This window comes from Cherax quadricarinatus, chromosome 6 (assembly GCF_038502225.1).
Source record: "Cherax quadricarinatus isolate ZL_2023a chromosome 6, ASM3850222v1, whole genome shotgun sequence".
Lineage (NCBI taxonomy): Eukaryota > Metazoa > Arthropoda > Malacostraca > Decapoda > Parastacidae > Cherax > Cherax quadricarinatus.
In genome coordinates, this window is record NC_091297.1 from 7,840,541 (window position 1) to 7,857,790 (window position 17,250).

General features: G+C 36.0%; 1 protein-coding gene across 3 annotated transcripts in view; it reads right to left on the reverse strand.

Moving 5' to 3' along the window:
- Positions 1-8,008: 8,008 nt before the first annotated feature.
- The window catches only part of LOC128691943 (uncharacterized), a 70,525-nt gene continuing 61,283 nt past the window's right edge, over positions 8,009-17,250 (reverse strand). For 2 of the 3 annotated variants that reach the window (XR_011391069.1, XR_011391057.1), the window contains exon 10: positions 15,963-16,198. The gene's annotated coding sequence lies outside the window, so the exon portion shown is untranslated. Of the gene's footprint in view, positions 8,942-15,962; positions 16,199-17,250 lie in introns of those variants that run through there. The other variant, XR_011391058.1, reaches the window with a different exon arrangement.

The window sequence follows — 17,250 nt, forward strand, 5'->3', positions numbered from 1 at the left end:
AATATCAACAAAACATTTTTGTAATGACTTTATTTTATTGTTTTATTTTGGTATTTCATGTTTTACTTTACTTTTTATGTTGTTAGTACAGGTCAGCCATCATTAATCCGGCAATCAGTTATCCGGTTCCATCAGTAATCCGGCACTAATTTCAGCTAGCATAATTTCATCATTATACTGACTCAAATCATTATACTGACTCAAATTTCATCATTATACTCACTCAGAAATTGTGTAGATGGTTGTAAATCCACAGCAGGAAGCCAATGGAGGAGACAGTAGTGATGAAAATGAGGAAGATGTAGCAGAAGGAGTATTGATAGGTTAATTAAATGTATTCTAACCTAATCACTCTGTAATCCGGCAAACTCACTAATCTGGCACACTACAGGTCCCAACGATGCCGGATTAGTGATGGCCGACCTGTACTGTATTTTATACTGTAAGGTTTAGGATAAACACTGTGTACGACACAAATAGTTGTTTATTTTCCAGAAATTTGGCATAAAAAATACAGTCGTAAGTCGAGCAGGTCGTAAGTCGGATGGTAGGTGTATATGCTTGTACATGTATGTGTAGTGTGACCTAAGTGTAAGTAGAAGTAGCAAGACGTACCTGAAATCTTGCATGTTTATGAGACAGACAAAAAACTCCAGCAATCCTACCATCATGTAAAACAATTACAGGCTTTCGTTTTACACTCACTTGACAGAATGGTAGTACCTCCCTGGGTGGTTGCTGTCTACCAACCTACTACCTACAATATATATATATATATATACAGTGGACCCCCGGTTAACGATATTTTTTCACTTCGTAAGTATGTTCAGGTGCCAGTACTGACCGAATTTATTCCCATAAGGAATATTGTGAAGTAGATTAGTCCATTTCAGACCCCCAAACATACACGTACAAACGCACTTACATAAATACACTTACATAATTGGTCGCATTCGGAGGTAATCGTTATGCGGGGGTCCACTGTATATATATATATATATATATATATATATATATATATATATATATATATATATATATATATATATATACAGTGGACCCCCGCATAGCGAACGCCTTGCATAGCGAACAATCCGCATAGCGAACGCTTTGTTCGCCAAAATTTTGCCCCGCATAGTGATTAAAAACCCGCTCACCGACCTTCGTCCGAGACGCGTCCATTGTTTACCAGCCAGCCTCCGCGGTAACATCCAAGCATACACTCGGAATATTTCGTATTATTACAGTGTTTTCGGTGCTGTTTCTGGAAAATAAGTGACCATGGGCCCCAAGAAAGCTTCTAGTGCCAACCCTGTGGTAAAAAGGGTGAGAATTAGTATGGAAATTAAGAAAGATTTTGAAGGGTTTGGGGCTAACCCTGAGAAGCCTATGCCAGTTGTGGAATCCATTGTGCCTACTTCAAAAATTAAGGAAATATGTGCACAGTGGGTTGAACTGCAAACCTTTATAGATGAAAATCACCCTGACACAGCTGTTGCAAGCCGTGCTGGTGACTATTTCAATGACAATGTTATGGCCCATTTTAGACAAATCGTAAAGGAACGGGAGGTACAGAGCTCTATGGACAGATTTGTTGTGCGACAGAGGTCCAGTGACTCTCAAGCTGGTCCTAGTGGCATTAAAAGAAGAAGGGAAGTAACCCCAGAAAAGGACTTGCTACCTCAAGTCCTAATGGAAGGGGATTCCCCTTCTAAACAGTAAGAAGATAATGCTCTCCCCTCCTCCCATCCCATCAATCATCACCAGATCTTCAATAAAAGTAAGTGTCATGTAATTGTGCATGCCTTTTTCAGTTTGTGTGTACTAAAATTAACATTTTTTTGTGGTAAAAAAATTTTTTTTTCATACTTTTGGGTGTCTTGCACGGATTAATTTTATTTCCATTATTTCTTATGGGGAAAATTAATTCGCATAGCGATTATTTCGCATAACAATTACCCCTCTTGCACGGATTAAAATCGTTAACCGGGGGTCCACTGTATATATATTATATATTATATATATATACATATACATATATATATATATATATATATATATATATATAATATATATATATATATATATATATATATATATATACACATATACGTATATATATATATATAATGTATATATATATATATATATATAATATATATATATATAATGTATATATATATACACCTACCATCCGACTTACGACCGAGTTCGGTTGAAAGAAACCGGTCGTAAGTCGAAATGGTCGTAAGTCGAACTTTACTATTGAATATCAACAAAACATTTTTGTAATGACTTTATTTTATTGTTTTATTTTGGTATTTCATGTTTTACTTTACTTTTTATGTTGTTAGTACTGTATTTTATACTGTAAGGTTTAGGGTAAACACTGTGTACAACACAAATAGTTGTTTATTTCCCAGAAATTTGGCATAAAAAACACGGTCGTAAGTCGAGTGGTCGTAAGTTGAGCAGGTCGTAAGTCGGATGGTAGGTGTATATATATATAGTGGTAGTAGTACTACCACTAGTACTGCACCTCACTCTGAGCCTATATATACCCTCTGTGACCATGTACTGTTTGTAACGGCTTGACAAATCTGGAGAGCGAAACGTTGCCACAATAAAATGTCACGTGAGTTGCACTTGTGTCCTTTTACTTTACATATTGTCGGTAATTCTACCAACATTATTACTAACTGTTTCTCGTTGATCCACACTAAAAACTACTTCCCTACATCTTCGATTGTTTATGATCTCTGTTTCGTTAGCATATTTACCCCTTTTGCAACTTTAGCTTCCTTGATTTCTACTTTCTTTGCCAGGATGGAACAGATTGTTGATTTTGACTTCACATACATCCTGGCAAGCTCAGCTAAACGTACGCCACTTTCGTATTTTTCTACAATCTCTTTCTTGAATTCTATTGTTTCTCACCTTCTTTACCAAAGGGCTGGCATTAGGAACTTTCTTTGGGCCCATGGTGGCTTATTTCACAGTCGCAATCAATAAACAAGCAAAATAGAGAAATGTTTCAGATGAATGCTCACTCAACCAGTGACAGAGCCAGACTGAGACACGTACGCATGAGAGTGGCGGCATCCCGGGTGGGCGGGCGGATGCATCTGATACATATGATTTCCAGATGGAGGTACGAAATCCAGACCAAAATTTCGCCCAAAAAAGTGTTCTAAATCCAAATTGTATGATATTTAGACCATAAGAAAACCAGAGTTCCACTGTATTTTTGTGTGGTATTTATGGTTGTACTCTTGTTTTCTTGGTCTCAGTTGATAGAATGGAAGGTATATTACAGAAATAGAGATGATTTTGATTGGTTTCACAATAAAAAGTACCTTGAAATTGAGCTCAAAATAGTGGAAATGTTCGATTTTTGCCTGTGTTCAAGAGTAAACAAATCACACCACACATCCAATACACGTCAACTGGTTAGTTTAATATTCTTTCACAAATGTGCTGATATTATTTATTTATACTGTTTTTACAATAATGCAGATGTCTGCATAGCAGTAAATCTTTTATTTTTTGTGAGAATATAAATTCAAAATGGAAGGCAAGGGTAATATAAGAGGGGCCTGGAGACATGACTAATGAACAGAGAAAATGTTATTTTATTAATGCCAGGAAAGTCTGTCTTGTTTATTTTGGACCTTATTTTGAAATTGGCATCTTTTGAAATTTGTGTGAAATTGGCCAAATTGCCAATTTCTGACCACTTTATTGGGTAGTTGAAATCGGTAAATGGGCGGTTACTTGTACTCAACTGATAGAACAAATAGAGGTCTAGCAAAATAGCTATGATTTTAGTCGACTGGAGCATTGGAATTGACCGAAAATAGAGCTCAAAGTGGGCGACATCACCGATGCATAAATATCGTCGAGACTGCTAGCTTTGCAAGAGCATAATTCTGTAAGTTTTCCATCAAATTTCATACTTTTGGTGTCATTACAATCCGGAAAAGATTATTTCATAATTTTTTTTTTTTTTCAAATATTTTTCAACCCCCAGTGGGAGTTCAGGATCGAGGCTCTCGACCCTCAAAGGGTTAAAGTGTAGTCATTGTACTTCCCATTTCCAGGACTCAAGTCTGGCTAACCGGTTTCCCTGAATCCCTTCACAAAATATTAATTACCCTGCTCACACTCCAACAGCTCGTCAGGTCCCCAAAACCATTTGTCTCCATTCACTCCTATCTAACGTGCTCACGCACACTTACTGGAAGTCTAAGCCTCTCACCCACAAAAACTCCTTTACCCACTCCCTCCAACCTTTTCGGGGATGAGCCCCACCCCACCTTCCTTCCCCTACAGATTTATACACTCTTGAAGCCATTCTATTTCCTTCCATCCTCTCTACATGTCAGAACCGCCTCAACAACCCCTCCTCAACCCTTTGAATAATAGTCCTGGTAATTTCTCACCTCCTCCTAATTTCCAAACTACAAATTCTGGGATAAAGATAGAAATGTTAAAAGCAGGTGGGGATATAGTTTTGGAGTGGTTGGTGCAATTATTCAATAAATGCATGGAAGAGGGTAAGGTACCTAGGGATTGGCAGAGAGCATGCATAGTTCCTTTGTATAAAGGCAAAGGGGACAAAAGAGAGTGCAAAAATTATAGGGGGATAAGTCTGTTGAGTATACCTGGTAAAGTGTATGGTAGAGTTATTATTGAAAGAATTAAGAGTAAGACAGAGAATAGGATAGCAGATGAACAAGGAGGCTTTAGGAAAGGTAGGGGGTGTGTGGACCAGGTGTTTACAGTGAAACATATAAGTGAACAGTATTTAGATAAGGTTAAAGAGGTCTTTGTGGCATTTATGGATTTGGAAAAGGCGTATGACAGGGTGGATAGGGGGGCAATGTGGCAGATGTTGCAAGTGTATGGTGTAGGAGGTAGGTTACTGAAAGCAGTGAAGAGTTTTTACGAGGATAGTGAGGCTCAAGTTAGAGTATGTAGGAAAGAGGGAAATTATTTCCCAGTAAAAGTAGGCCTTAGACAAGGATGTGTGATGTCACCGTGGTTGTTTAATATATTTATAGATGGGGTTGTAAGAGAAGTAAATGCGAGGGTCTTGACAAGAGGCGTGGAGTTAAAAGATAAAGAATCACACACAAAGTGGGAGTTGTCACAGTATGTAGGAAAGAGGGAAATTATTTCCCAGTAAAAGTAGGCCTTAGACAAGGATGTGTGATGTGCTCTTGGGAGATTCTGAAGAGAAGTTGCAGAGATTGGTGGATGAATTTGGTAGGGTGTGCAAAAGAAGAAAATTAAAAGTGAATACAGGAAAGAGTAAGGTTATGAGGATAACAAAAAGATTAGGTGATGAAAGATTGGATATCAGATTTTTTTAGCTAACATTACATGTTAATGTAAATAACTCTTTTTACCTTATTCATAGTATATATCCTTTATAGTATAATAATAAGATATTATCATCTCCTTCATTGTATAATAATAATAAGGTATTAAAATGACCCCAATGGAAATACATGTAAGTCGCTTTGTCTGACTTTTTTGGGTTATCCTAGGTTCTCTACACATATGCTGCTATGTATAATAATCTATGTAACTGTATTTGTGTATACCTGAATAAACTTACTTACTTACTGACAGCAACCACCCAGGGAGGTAAAACGGAAACCTGTAATTGTTTTACGTTATGGTAAGATTGCTGCTGCCTTTTTTTCTGTCTCATAAACATGCAAGATTTCAGGTATGTCTTGCTACTTCTACTTACACTTAGGTCACACTACACATGCATGTATACATTTATGTACACACTCATCTGAGTTTTCTTTGATTTTATCTTAATAGTTATTGTTCTTATTGCTTTTTGCTTTCATATCCATGGGTAAGCGGAATAAGAATCTTTCGTCTTTAAGTCATGTGTGTTGTAAAAGTCAACTGAATGCCAGGAGCAATGGGCTAGTAACCCCTTTTCCCATATAGCTTACTAAAAAGAAAAAGAAGAAAACCGTCAAAGTGGGATGTTTGAATGTGCGTGGATGTTGTGCAAATAATAAGAAAGAGATGATTGTGGATGCTATGAATGAAAAGAAGCTGGATGTCCTGGCTTCAAGTGAAACAAAGCTGAAGGGGGTAGGAGAGTTTCAGTGGGGAGAAATAAATAGGATTAGGTCAGGGGTTTCTAATAGAGTTAGAGCTAAGGAAGGAATGTAAATGTATAAATTCAAAGATTATGTGGAGTAAAATAAGGGTTGGATGTGAAAAGTGGGTTATAGTAAGTGTTCATGCACCTGGAGAAGAGAGAAGTATAGAGGAGAGAGAGAGATTTTGGGAAATGTTGAGTGCATGGGGAGTTTTGAACCAAGTGAGAAAGTACTTGTGGTTGGTAATCTCAATGCTAAAGTGGGTAAAAATGTTCTGGAGGGAGTAGTAGGTAAATTTGGGGTGCCAGGGGTAAATGAAAATGGGGAGCCTTTAATGGAACTATGTGTAGAAAGAGGTTTGGTAATAAGTAATACATATTTTATGAAAAAGAGGATAAATAAGTATACAAGGTATGCTGTAGCACATAATGAAAGTAGTTTGTTAGATTATGTATTGGTGGATAAAAGGTTGATGGGTAGGCTTCAGGATGTACATGTTTATAGAGGGGCAATGGATTTATCGGATCATTATTTAGTTGTAGCTACAGTTAGAGGTAGATAGGATAAAAGGAAAAGGGCAACAGAAAATAAGAGAGAGGTGAAAGTTTATAAACTAAGGGAGGGGGAAGTTAGGGTGAGATATATACAGCTATTGGCAGAAAGGTGGGCTAGTGCAAGTATGGGTAGTGGGGGGATTGAAGAGGGATGGGATGTTTTAAAAATGCAGTATTAGAATGTGGGGCAGAAGTTTGTGGCTATGGGAGGGTGGATGCAGGAGGAAAGAGGAGTGATTGGTTAAATGATGACGTAAAAGGTGTGATAAAAGAGAAAAAGGTAGCTTTTGAGAGGTTTTTACAAAGCAGAAGCAATATAAAAAGGGCAGAGTATATGGAGAGTAAAAGAAAGGTAAAGAGAGTGGTGAGAGATTGCAAAAGGAGGGCAAATGATAGAGTAGGAGAGGCATTGTCAAGAAATTTTAATGAGAATAGGGAAAAATTTAAGAGTGAGAAAAACAAATTAAGAAAGCCTAGGGAACGAATGGATTTGTCAGTTAAAAACAGAGTAGGGGAGTTAGTAGATGGGGAGATGGAGGTATTGGGCAGATAGCAGGAATATATTGGGGAATTTTTAAATGTTGATGAAGAAAGGGAGGCGGTAATTTCAAGCACTGGCCAGGGGGGGTATAACATAATTTTAGGAGTGAAGAAGAGCAGAACGTAAGTGTGGGGAAGGTGCGTGAGGCATTACATAGAATGAAAGGGGGTAAAGCAGCTGGAACTGATGGGATCAAAACAGAAATGTTAAAAGCAGGGGGATATAGTGTTGGAATGGTTGGTATTTTTCTTTAATAAATGTATGAAAGAGGGGAATGTACCTTGGGATTGGCAGAGAGCATGTATAGTTCCTTTATATATAGGGAAGAGGAACAAAAGAGACTGTAAAAATTATAGGGGAATAAGTTTACTGAGTATACCAGGAAAAGTGTATGGTAGGGTTATCATTGAAAGAACTAGAGGTAAGACAGAAAGTAGGATTGCGGATGAACAAGGACGCATTAGAGTGGGTATCGGATGTGTAGATCAAGTGTTTACAATGAAGCATATAAGTGAACAGTATTTGGATAAAGGTAGGGAAGTTCTCATTGCATTTATGTATTTAGAAAAGGTATATGATAGAGTGGATAGGGGAGCAATGTCGCAGATGTTGCAAGTACAGTGGACCCCCGTTAACAATATTTTTTCACTCCAGAAGTATGTTCAGGTGCCAGTACTGACCGAATTTGTTCCCATAAGGAATATTGTGGAGTAGATTAGTCCATTTCAGACCCCCAAACATACACGTACAAACGCACTTACATAAATACACTTACATAATTGGTTGCATTCGGAGGTGATCGTTATGCGGGGGTCCACTGTACATGGAATAGGTGGTATGTTACTAAATGCTGTAAAGAGTTTTTATGAGGATAGTGAGGCTCAAGTTAGGGTGTGTAGAAGAGAGGGAGACTACTTTCCAGTAAAAGTAGGTCTTAGACAGGGATGTGTAATGTCACCATGGTTGTTTAATATATTTATAGATGGGGTTGTAAAAGAAGAAAATGCTAGGGTGTTGGGGAGAGGGGTGGGATTAAGTTATGGGGAATCAAATACAAAATGGGAGTTCACAGAGATACATCTTGCTAATGATACTGTGCTTTTGGGAGATTCTAAAGAAAAGTTACAAAGGTTAGTGGATGAGTTCGGGAGGGTGTGTAAAGGTAGAAAGTTTAAAGTGAATATAGGTAAGAGTAAGGTGATGAGGGTATCAAACGATTTAGATGAAGAAAAATTGGATATCACACTGGAGAGAGGGACTATGGAAGAAGTGAATGTTTTCAGATATTTGGGAGCTGACTTCTCAGCAGATGGGTTTATGAAGGATGAGGTTCACCACAGAATTAATGAAGGAAAAAAGGCGAGTGATGTACTCACCTATTTGTGGTTGCAGGGGTCGATTCACAGCTCCTGGCCCCGCCTCTTCGCTGATTGCTACTAGGTCCTCTCTCTCCCTGCCCCATGAGCTCTATCATACCTCTCCTTAAAACTATGTATGGTTCCCGCCTCCACTACGTCACTTTCTAGGCTATTCCACAGTCTGACTACTCTATGACTGAAGAAATACTTCCTAACATCCCTTTGATTCATCTGAGTCTTCAACTTCCAATTGTGACCTCTTGTGTCTGTGTCCCTTCTCTGGAACATCCCGTCTTTGTCCACCTTGTCTATTCCGCGCAGTATTTTATATGTCGTTATCATGTGTTGAGGTATCTGTGGAGAAAAAAAAATTATCCATGGAGGCAAAGAAGGGAATGTATGAAAGTATAGTGGTACCAACAGTCTTATATGGGTGTGAAGCTTGGGCTGTAAATGCTACAGCAAGGAGGAGGCTGGAGGCAGTGGAGATATCCTGTCTAAGGGCAATGTGTAGTGTAAATATTATGCAGAGAATTCGAAGTGTGGAAATTAGGAGGAGGTGTGGAGTTACTGAAAGTACTAGTCAGAGGGCTGAAGAGGGTTTGTTGAGGTGCTTTGGTCATTTAGAGAGAATGGAACAAAGCAGAATGACTTGGAGAACGTATAAATCTGTAGGGAAAGGAAGGCGGGATAGGGGTTGTCCTCAAAAAGGTTGGAAAGGTGGTTGTGTGCTTGGATTTCCAGCAAGTGTGCGTGAGCATGTTAGATAGGAGTGAAAGGAGATGAATGGTTTTTGGGACCTGACAAACTGTTGTAGTGTGAGCAGGGTAATATTTAGTGAAGGGATTCAGGGAAACCGGTTAGCCAGACTTGAGTCCTGGATGTGGGAAGTACAATGCCTGTACTTTAAAAGAGGGGTTTGGGATATTGGCAGTTTGGGAGTGACTATCTAAACTGTCATATCTGGGCGCCTCTGCAAAGACAGTGATTATGTATGAGTGATGGTGAAAGTGTTGACTGATAGTGGAAGTTTTTTTTTCTTTTGGGGTTTTTCTTTCTTTTGGGTCACCCTGCCTCGGTGAGAGACGGCCGATGTGTTAAAAAAAATTATATATATAATATATATACAGAGAGAGAGAGAGAGAGAGACAGACAGACAGACAGAGACAGGCAGACAGAGACAGAGAGAGAGAGACAGAGAGAGACAGACAGACAGAGAGACAGACAGAGAGAGAGAGAGAGTGAGAGTAGAGAAATTCCAAGCGCTTACATGACTACTCACATTATCAAGGAACAATAAAAGTAATGCATCAAAGGAAGGCATATAAAGGGTCTAGATCACACCTCACTATCACATCCCACAACAAAGCAATACCTGATGCGTGACTCATAAGAAAGAGAACACTGCAGCAGGCCCACTGGCCCAACTAGACTGGTCTTTCACACAACCCACAAACAAACTATTCTACCCAAGAATTAAGAATTTTAAAATTTATTATTTGTCCAATGTATTATTAAATTCTTCCCAAATTCTATTAACCCCTTCAGGGTCCAAGGCCCAAATCTGAAGTGGTGCTCCAGTGTCCAAGAATTTTCAAAAAAAAAAAAAATTTTATTTTTTCTTATGAAATGGTAGAGAATCTTTTTGTGAAGGTAATACAACAAAAAGTACAAAATTTGATGGAAAATTGACGAAATTATGCTCTTGCGAATTTTGATGTGTCAGCGATATTTACGAATCGGCGATTGTGCTGACTTTGACTCCCATTTTAGGCTAATTACATTATTCCAGTCAACCAAATTCTTAGCTATTTCACTAGTATTACTTCTATTCTATCAACTGAGCACAAGAAATCGCCAAGTCAACTGTTTCAACTACAAATTAAAGTGATCGGAAATTGTTAATTTGGCCAATTTAACACAAATTTCAAAATATTCCAATTTCAAAATAGGGTCCAGAATAAACAATGTAGGTATTCCTGGAACTAAACTAACATTTCCTCTGTTCATTAGTTATGTTTTGAGGCTTTACAAATAAATTCCATTTTGATTTTTTATTCACATAATGAATTTTTATTCACACCAAAAAATAGAAGATTTACTGTTATGCAATACTGTAATAATTGTATAAATATCATCACAATATTTGTGAATGCATATTAGACCCATCAGCTGGCGTGTATTAGACGTGTGAGGTCGTTTGTTTACTCTTGAATATCGGCAAAAATTTAACATTTCTGCTAATTTGAGCTCAGTTTCAAGCCATTTTCAGTGCTAAAACCAATCAAAATCATCTCTATTTCTGTAATATGTCTTCCATTCTATCAAATGAGACCAAGAAATCGCAAATACAACTATAAAAAACATACGAAAAAACACTGCAAAGTCGCTGTTTTAATCGAAAAATCATGATTTCAGTTTTTTTTCTCTCATTATACACAGTCTGCTGCAGGATCTGTTTTATGTGGTGCACACATACCACATAGATGTATTCTCTCATATCTAGGCCCAAATGTACCACTCACAGTTTATCAGAGTGAGCTGAGCTCATGACGTAGATCTACGGTTTGGACCCTGAACGTAAAGCCGTAGATCTACGGGACGGACCCTGAAAGGGTTAATTATAAATGGATCTAATTTATATAAACCTAAGGAAATATCCATATTATTGTCAAAACTGCTTTTTATGAAACAAGATTCAATTATATACCTGTCGACCATGGACTCGCTTGATACAACTTTCTCAACTTTTTGAAAATCAGTTGGATGGTTAAAATCTCTCACATGAATAAATAGAGCATTGGAATCTTGTCCGATTCTAATGCTATATTTATGTTGTTTTAATCTTAGTTCTAGACTTTTACCAGTTTGACCGTAATAAACTTTATCGCAAATTTTACAAGGAATCTTATAGACACATCCGTCAGCATTTTGGGGGGAATTCTTTATCAAAAGTTTTTTTACTGTATCAAGATTTTTAAATACAACTTTGATATTAAAAGTCTTAAGAAGAGAAGGCATATCAACCAAGTTTTCATGGTAAGGGAGAACCAACATATTTTTAGTTGAATAAGGCTGGTTGTCCCTTTTTGGATTGTAGAAAGTATTTCTAGCAATTTTAAAAGATTTATCAATTATGTTTCTTGGGTATTTCAAATCATTTGCTATTTCATAAATTTTGGATATTTCCTCATCTATGAACTCTGGACTACAAATACGTAACGCTCTCAAAAACATTGAGAAAACAGACAGTTTAACTCTATCTTGATGTGAAGAATAATAGTGTACATAGGAACAGTTATTTGCAGGTTTTCTGTAAATTTTAAATTTGAATTCATTATTACCCTTAATAATTAAAACATCTAGAAAAGGCAATGAGTTATTTTCTTCAAACTCAACAGTAAAGTTTATAGAATGGGCTAAGATATTTAATTTGTCAAGGAAATGGTGTATATCTACATTCTTGGGCATAAGACACAAAATATCATCAACATATCTGAACCATTTAGCTCTATTAGGGAGGATTGTGTTAAGCAGCCTTGTTTCAAAAAACTCCATGTATAGGTTACTAACAACAGGTGAAAGAGGATTTCCCATTGCCATACCAAACTTCTGAGTGTAAAATTTATCATTAAATACAAAATTTGCATCAACAATGCAAAGTTTAATAAGTTTAATGATGGTAGGAACTGGCAATGGTAAATCATAATTAACGAGTTCTTCAGATAAGAAACTTAATAAATCATCAACAGGAACTTTCGTAAACAAGGAAGTAACATCAAAACTAACCATGTTAAAATCATTTAAGTCAGTCAAGGAGCTTAATTTATCAACTAAATCTATGTTGTTTTTAACATTAAAGTTAGAAATTTTGCCAATAATAGGGCTCAAAATGTCAACAAGCCATTTGGATAATTTATATGAAACTGAGCCTATGGAGCTAATAATTGGTCTGACTGGATTCCCTGGTTTGTGTGTTTTTATTAGTCCATACATGTAAGGTAAAGATGGATTAGTGGAAGTAAATTGTTTGATTAATTCACCTTTGCCTTTCAGTAGAAGTTTTATTGTTTTATTGAAATTGCTGTTAACGGTTTCTAGGGGATTTTTTCTAAGTTTAGAATAGGTTTCAGTAAACTTAGAAAAAGTCCCCTAGAAACCATTAACAGCAATTTCAATAAAACACTTATTTACCCCTATCTCACCTATGGAATTTGTACATGGGGCTCAACAACAATAAACCATCTCAGACCATTAATTACCCAACAAAAGGCCGCAGTCAGAATGATAACAAATTCCCACTACAGGCAGCACACTCCACCAATATTCAAAACTCTAAAACCTACTCACCATACAAAACATCCATACTTATTATTGTACCTACTACATACATAGAACACTTAACTCGGATATAAACCCTCTCTTCAAACGTCTCCTTACCAACCTCAACAGAACACATGACCATCTCACACTATGCAAAAACTCAATGCACATAAAAGGCCCAAAAATCTGGAATTCACTACCTGTGAATATAAAAGAAACACTGTCTGTTTATAAATTCAAGTCTCTTCTTAAAAATCACTTACTCACCCACAACCAAATAAATACTTAATAATTGTATCTCATAAATGTTTAACCTGTGACCCAATCAAACTTTGTTATTTTTAATTACGTTACCTAACAGAATACTCCATTCTACTGAATGCTCAGCAACACAGTAAATGACCATATGACCTGTCTTTGAAATACTCGTTTGTGCTTAATTGTTAACTGTTTACAATAATGTTTATCACTGAATATATCATTGCTTAGTTAATCTTAAGTTAATTTTAAGCCTGCCCATAATGCTCTGCATACAAGGGGCTTTGGCATGTTGCACTTAACCACTGTATTTCCTTGTACTTCTATGTATCATGTTCAAATTAATAAATAAATAAATAAAATAAAAACTTCTACTGAAAGGCAAAGATGAATTAATAAAAAAATTTACTTCCACTAATCCATCTTTGCCTTACATGTATGGACTAATAAAAACACACAAACCAGAGAATCCAGTCAGACCAATTATTAGCTCCATAGGATCAGTTTCATATAAATTATCCAAATGGCTAGTTGACATTTTAAGCCCTATTGTTGGCAAAATTTCTAACTTTAATGTTAAAAATAACAGAGATTTAGTTGATAAATTAAGCTCCTTGACTGACTTAAATGATTTTAACATGGTTTGTTTTGATGTTACTTCCTTGTTTACGAAAGTTCCTGTTGATGATTTATTAAGTTTCTTATCTGAAGAACTCGTTAACTATGATTTACCATTGCCAGTTCCTACTATCATTAAACTTATTAAACTTTGCATTGTTGATGTAAATTTTGTATTTAATGATAAGTTTTACACTCAGAAGTTTGGTATGGCAATGGGAAACCCTCTTTCACCTGTTGTTAGTAACCTATACATGGAGTTTTTTTAAACAAGGCTGCTTAACACAATCCTCCCTAATAGAGCTAAATGGTTCAGATATGTTGATGATATTTTGTGTCTTATGCCCAAGAATGTAGATATACACCATTTCCTTGGCAAATTAAATATCTTAGCCCATTCTATAAACTTTACTGTTGAGTTTGAAGAAAATAACTCATTGCCTTTTCTAGATGTTTTAATTATTAAGAGTAATAATGAATTCAAATTTAAAATTTACAGAAAACCTGCAAATAACTGTTCCTATGTCCACTATTATTCTTCACATCAAGATAGAGTTAAACTGTCTGCTTTCTCATCAATGTTTTTGAGAGCTTTACGTATTTGTAGTCCAGAGTTCATAGATGAGGAAATATCCAAAATTTATGAAATAGCAAATGATTTGAAATACCCAAGAAACGTAATTGATAAATCTTTTAAAATTGCTAGAAATACTTTCTACAATCCAAAAAGGGACAACCAGCCTTATTTAACTAAAAATATGTTGGTTCTCCCTTACCATGAAAACTTGGTTGATATGCTTTCTCTTCTTAAGACTTTTAATATCAAAGTTGTATTTAAAAATTTTGATACAGTAAAAAAAACTTTTGATAAAGAACTTACCCCATAATGCTGACGGATGTGTCTATAAGATTCCTTGAAAAATTTGCGATAAAAGTTTATTACGGTCAAACTGGTAAAAGTCTAGAACTAAGATTAAAACAACATAAATATAGCATTAGAACTGGACAAGATTCCAATGCTCTATTTATTCATGTGAGAGATTTTAACCATCCAATTGATTTTCAAAAAGTTGAGAAAGTTGTATCAAGCAAGTCCATGGTCGACAAGAATATAATTGAATCTTGTTTCATAAAAAGCAGTTTTGACAATAATATGAATATTTTCTTTGGTTTATATAAATTAGATCCATTTATAATTAATAGAATTTGGGAAGATTTTAATAATACATTGGACAAATAATAAATTTTAAAATTCTTAATTCTTGGGTAGAATAGTTTGTTTGTGGGTTGTGTGAAGGACCAGTCTAGTTGGGCCAGTGGGCCTGCTGCAGTGTTCTCTTTCTTATGAGTCACGCGTCAGGTATTGCTTTGTTGTGGGATGTGATAGTGAGGTGTGGTCTAGACCCTTTATATGCCTTCCTTTGTTTAAAGTCATATTCAGAAATAATCTCCCTTATGTAAACTTGGCATTTTGAATGGTATAATTTCAAACTTTTTTTTTTTTTAAGAAACTCTCATGTAGCTAACTGGGAAAGCATTAAAAATTAAATCTAGGTTGCTTTATATTAATAAACTTTATGAGTTTATTATGCAAAACCTTTTATTACATATTGTCAATTTGCTAGGCATTTTCCAAATATAAGGTTGTCCTCCTCCAAAAAAAAAAAAAAATACAGGTCAGCCATCACTAATCTGGCAATCAGTTATCCGGTTCCTTCAGTAATCTGGCACTAATTTTGGCTAGCATAATTTCAAATTTCATCATTATACTGACTCAAATTTCACATTATACTGACTCAAAAATTGTGCAGATGTTTGTAAATCCACAGCAGCAAGCCAGTGGAGGAGAAAGCAGTGATGAAAATGAGGAAGATGTAGCAGAAAGAGTCCCTATTGATAAGTGTATTCTAACCTAAACACTCTGTAATCCAGCAAACTCGCTAATCTGGCACACTACAGGTCCCAATAATGCTGGATTAGTGATGGCTGACATGTACCAGTAGTCTATTACTGTACCTATTCCTGAAAATGAGATTTTATGTTATTTGAGAACTGATTAGCCATATTCTGATAGTGCACTTCAGATTATTTGTGTGAATACTTTTCAGTTTATCATAAATTGATTACAAACTCTGACTACTCCCTCTTTCCTCTGAACAAAGTATTGCTTATAGTGCAGTCTTTCCTAGCAATCACTCGCCTACATGTACTGTATATGACTTTTATTGTGCAGCACAAAATTAGTTATTATTTTGCTCACTGATAGCACTTACAGTTTAGTTGTTGTGGAGAGCAAGCTAGACAAGGGAGTGTTCTGGGTGTCACAGCATAGGCAGCCAGGGTAATCATATGAGTTGTGGGTAGTATGGGTGACATCAACATCTGAACTTCGGTAAACAATGCTTCAAAACACTATACAAGTAAAAATAATAAAAGCCATTTAAATTTTTTAAAAAGTTATTATTTATTTACCTGATTACTGTATTGTTTTAAGGCATTTTTTACTGTAATGTGATGTTATTATCTGCAATGCCTCATATACAGTATAAATAGATAAATATATTTGTATCTATACTGATTTGCTCTTTAATGACATTATGGATGTTTGCTGTATGTTCATCTTGACTCACTTCTGGCTGGCAGGAACTAAATAAGAGGACCTTCCAGCTAGAACCATAAGAAATGTATAATAAATGAATTTATGTATTATATCTTTTTCTTATCCTCTTTTTTAAGCTCACACATTTTATTCAAATATATACATTTTTTTTTTTTTTTCAACAAGTCGGCCGTCTCCCACCGAGGCAGGGTGACCCAAAAAAGAAAGAAAATTCCCAAAAAGAAAATGCATTCATCATTCAACACTCTCACCTCACTCACACATAATCACTGTTTTTGCAGAGGTGCTCAGAATACAACAGTTTAGAAGCATATATGTATAAAGATACACAACACACATACATACTGTATGATAATTTCTTGTTGTAGAAACAATATCCAGCATTTAGTAGAAATGACAAAGAAATATATAACTACAGTGATGTGTTGAACTTTCCCTTTTGTACATACATTCCTTGTACGCACTGCCTGCCAGTCGCTTGGCACTGTATGACACCCACACAAGTTAACTAAAGGGCGCCAGGGTATTTCAGGGTAGAGAACTTAATTTTTCTTTTTTACCTCAGTGGCTCTGCCACCAAGGCAGTGTGATCCCCATTATTCAATCAGTCACTATCTTTGCAGAAGTCTGCTGTCATCACAAATTCAGATTACCCTCTGACTGCAACATCCCAACATTCCCTGAATCCCTTCATAAATGTTACCTTGCTTACAATCCAAAAGCACATCCATTAACCCTTTCACTGTCCAGACCCTGGAAATACTGTTTCCCGTGTCCACTTAAAAAAAAAACGATTCTTCTGAAATTATAGGGAATCTTTTTCTGAAGGTAATGACACTAAAAG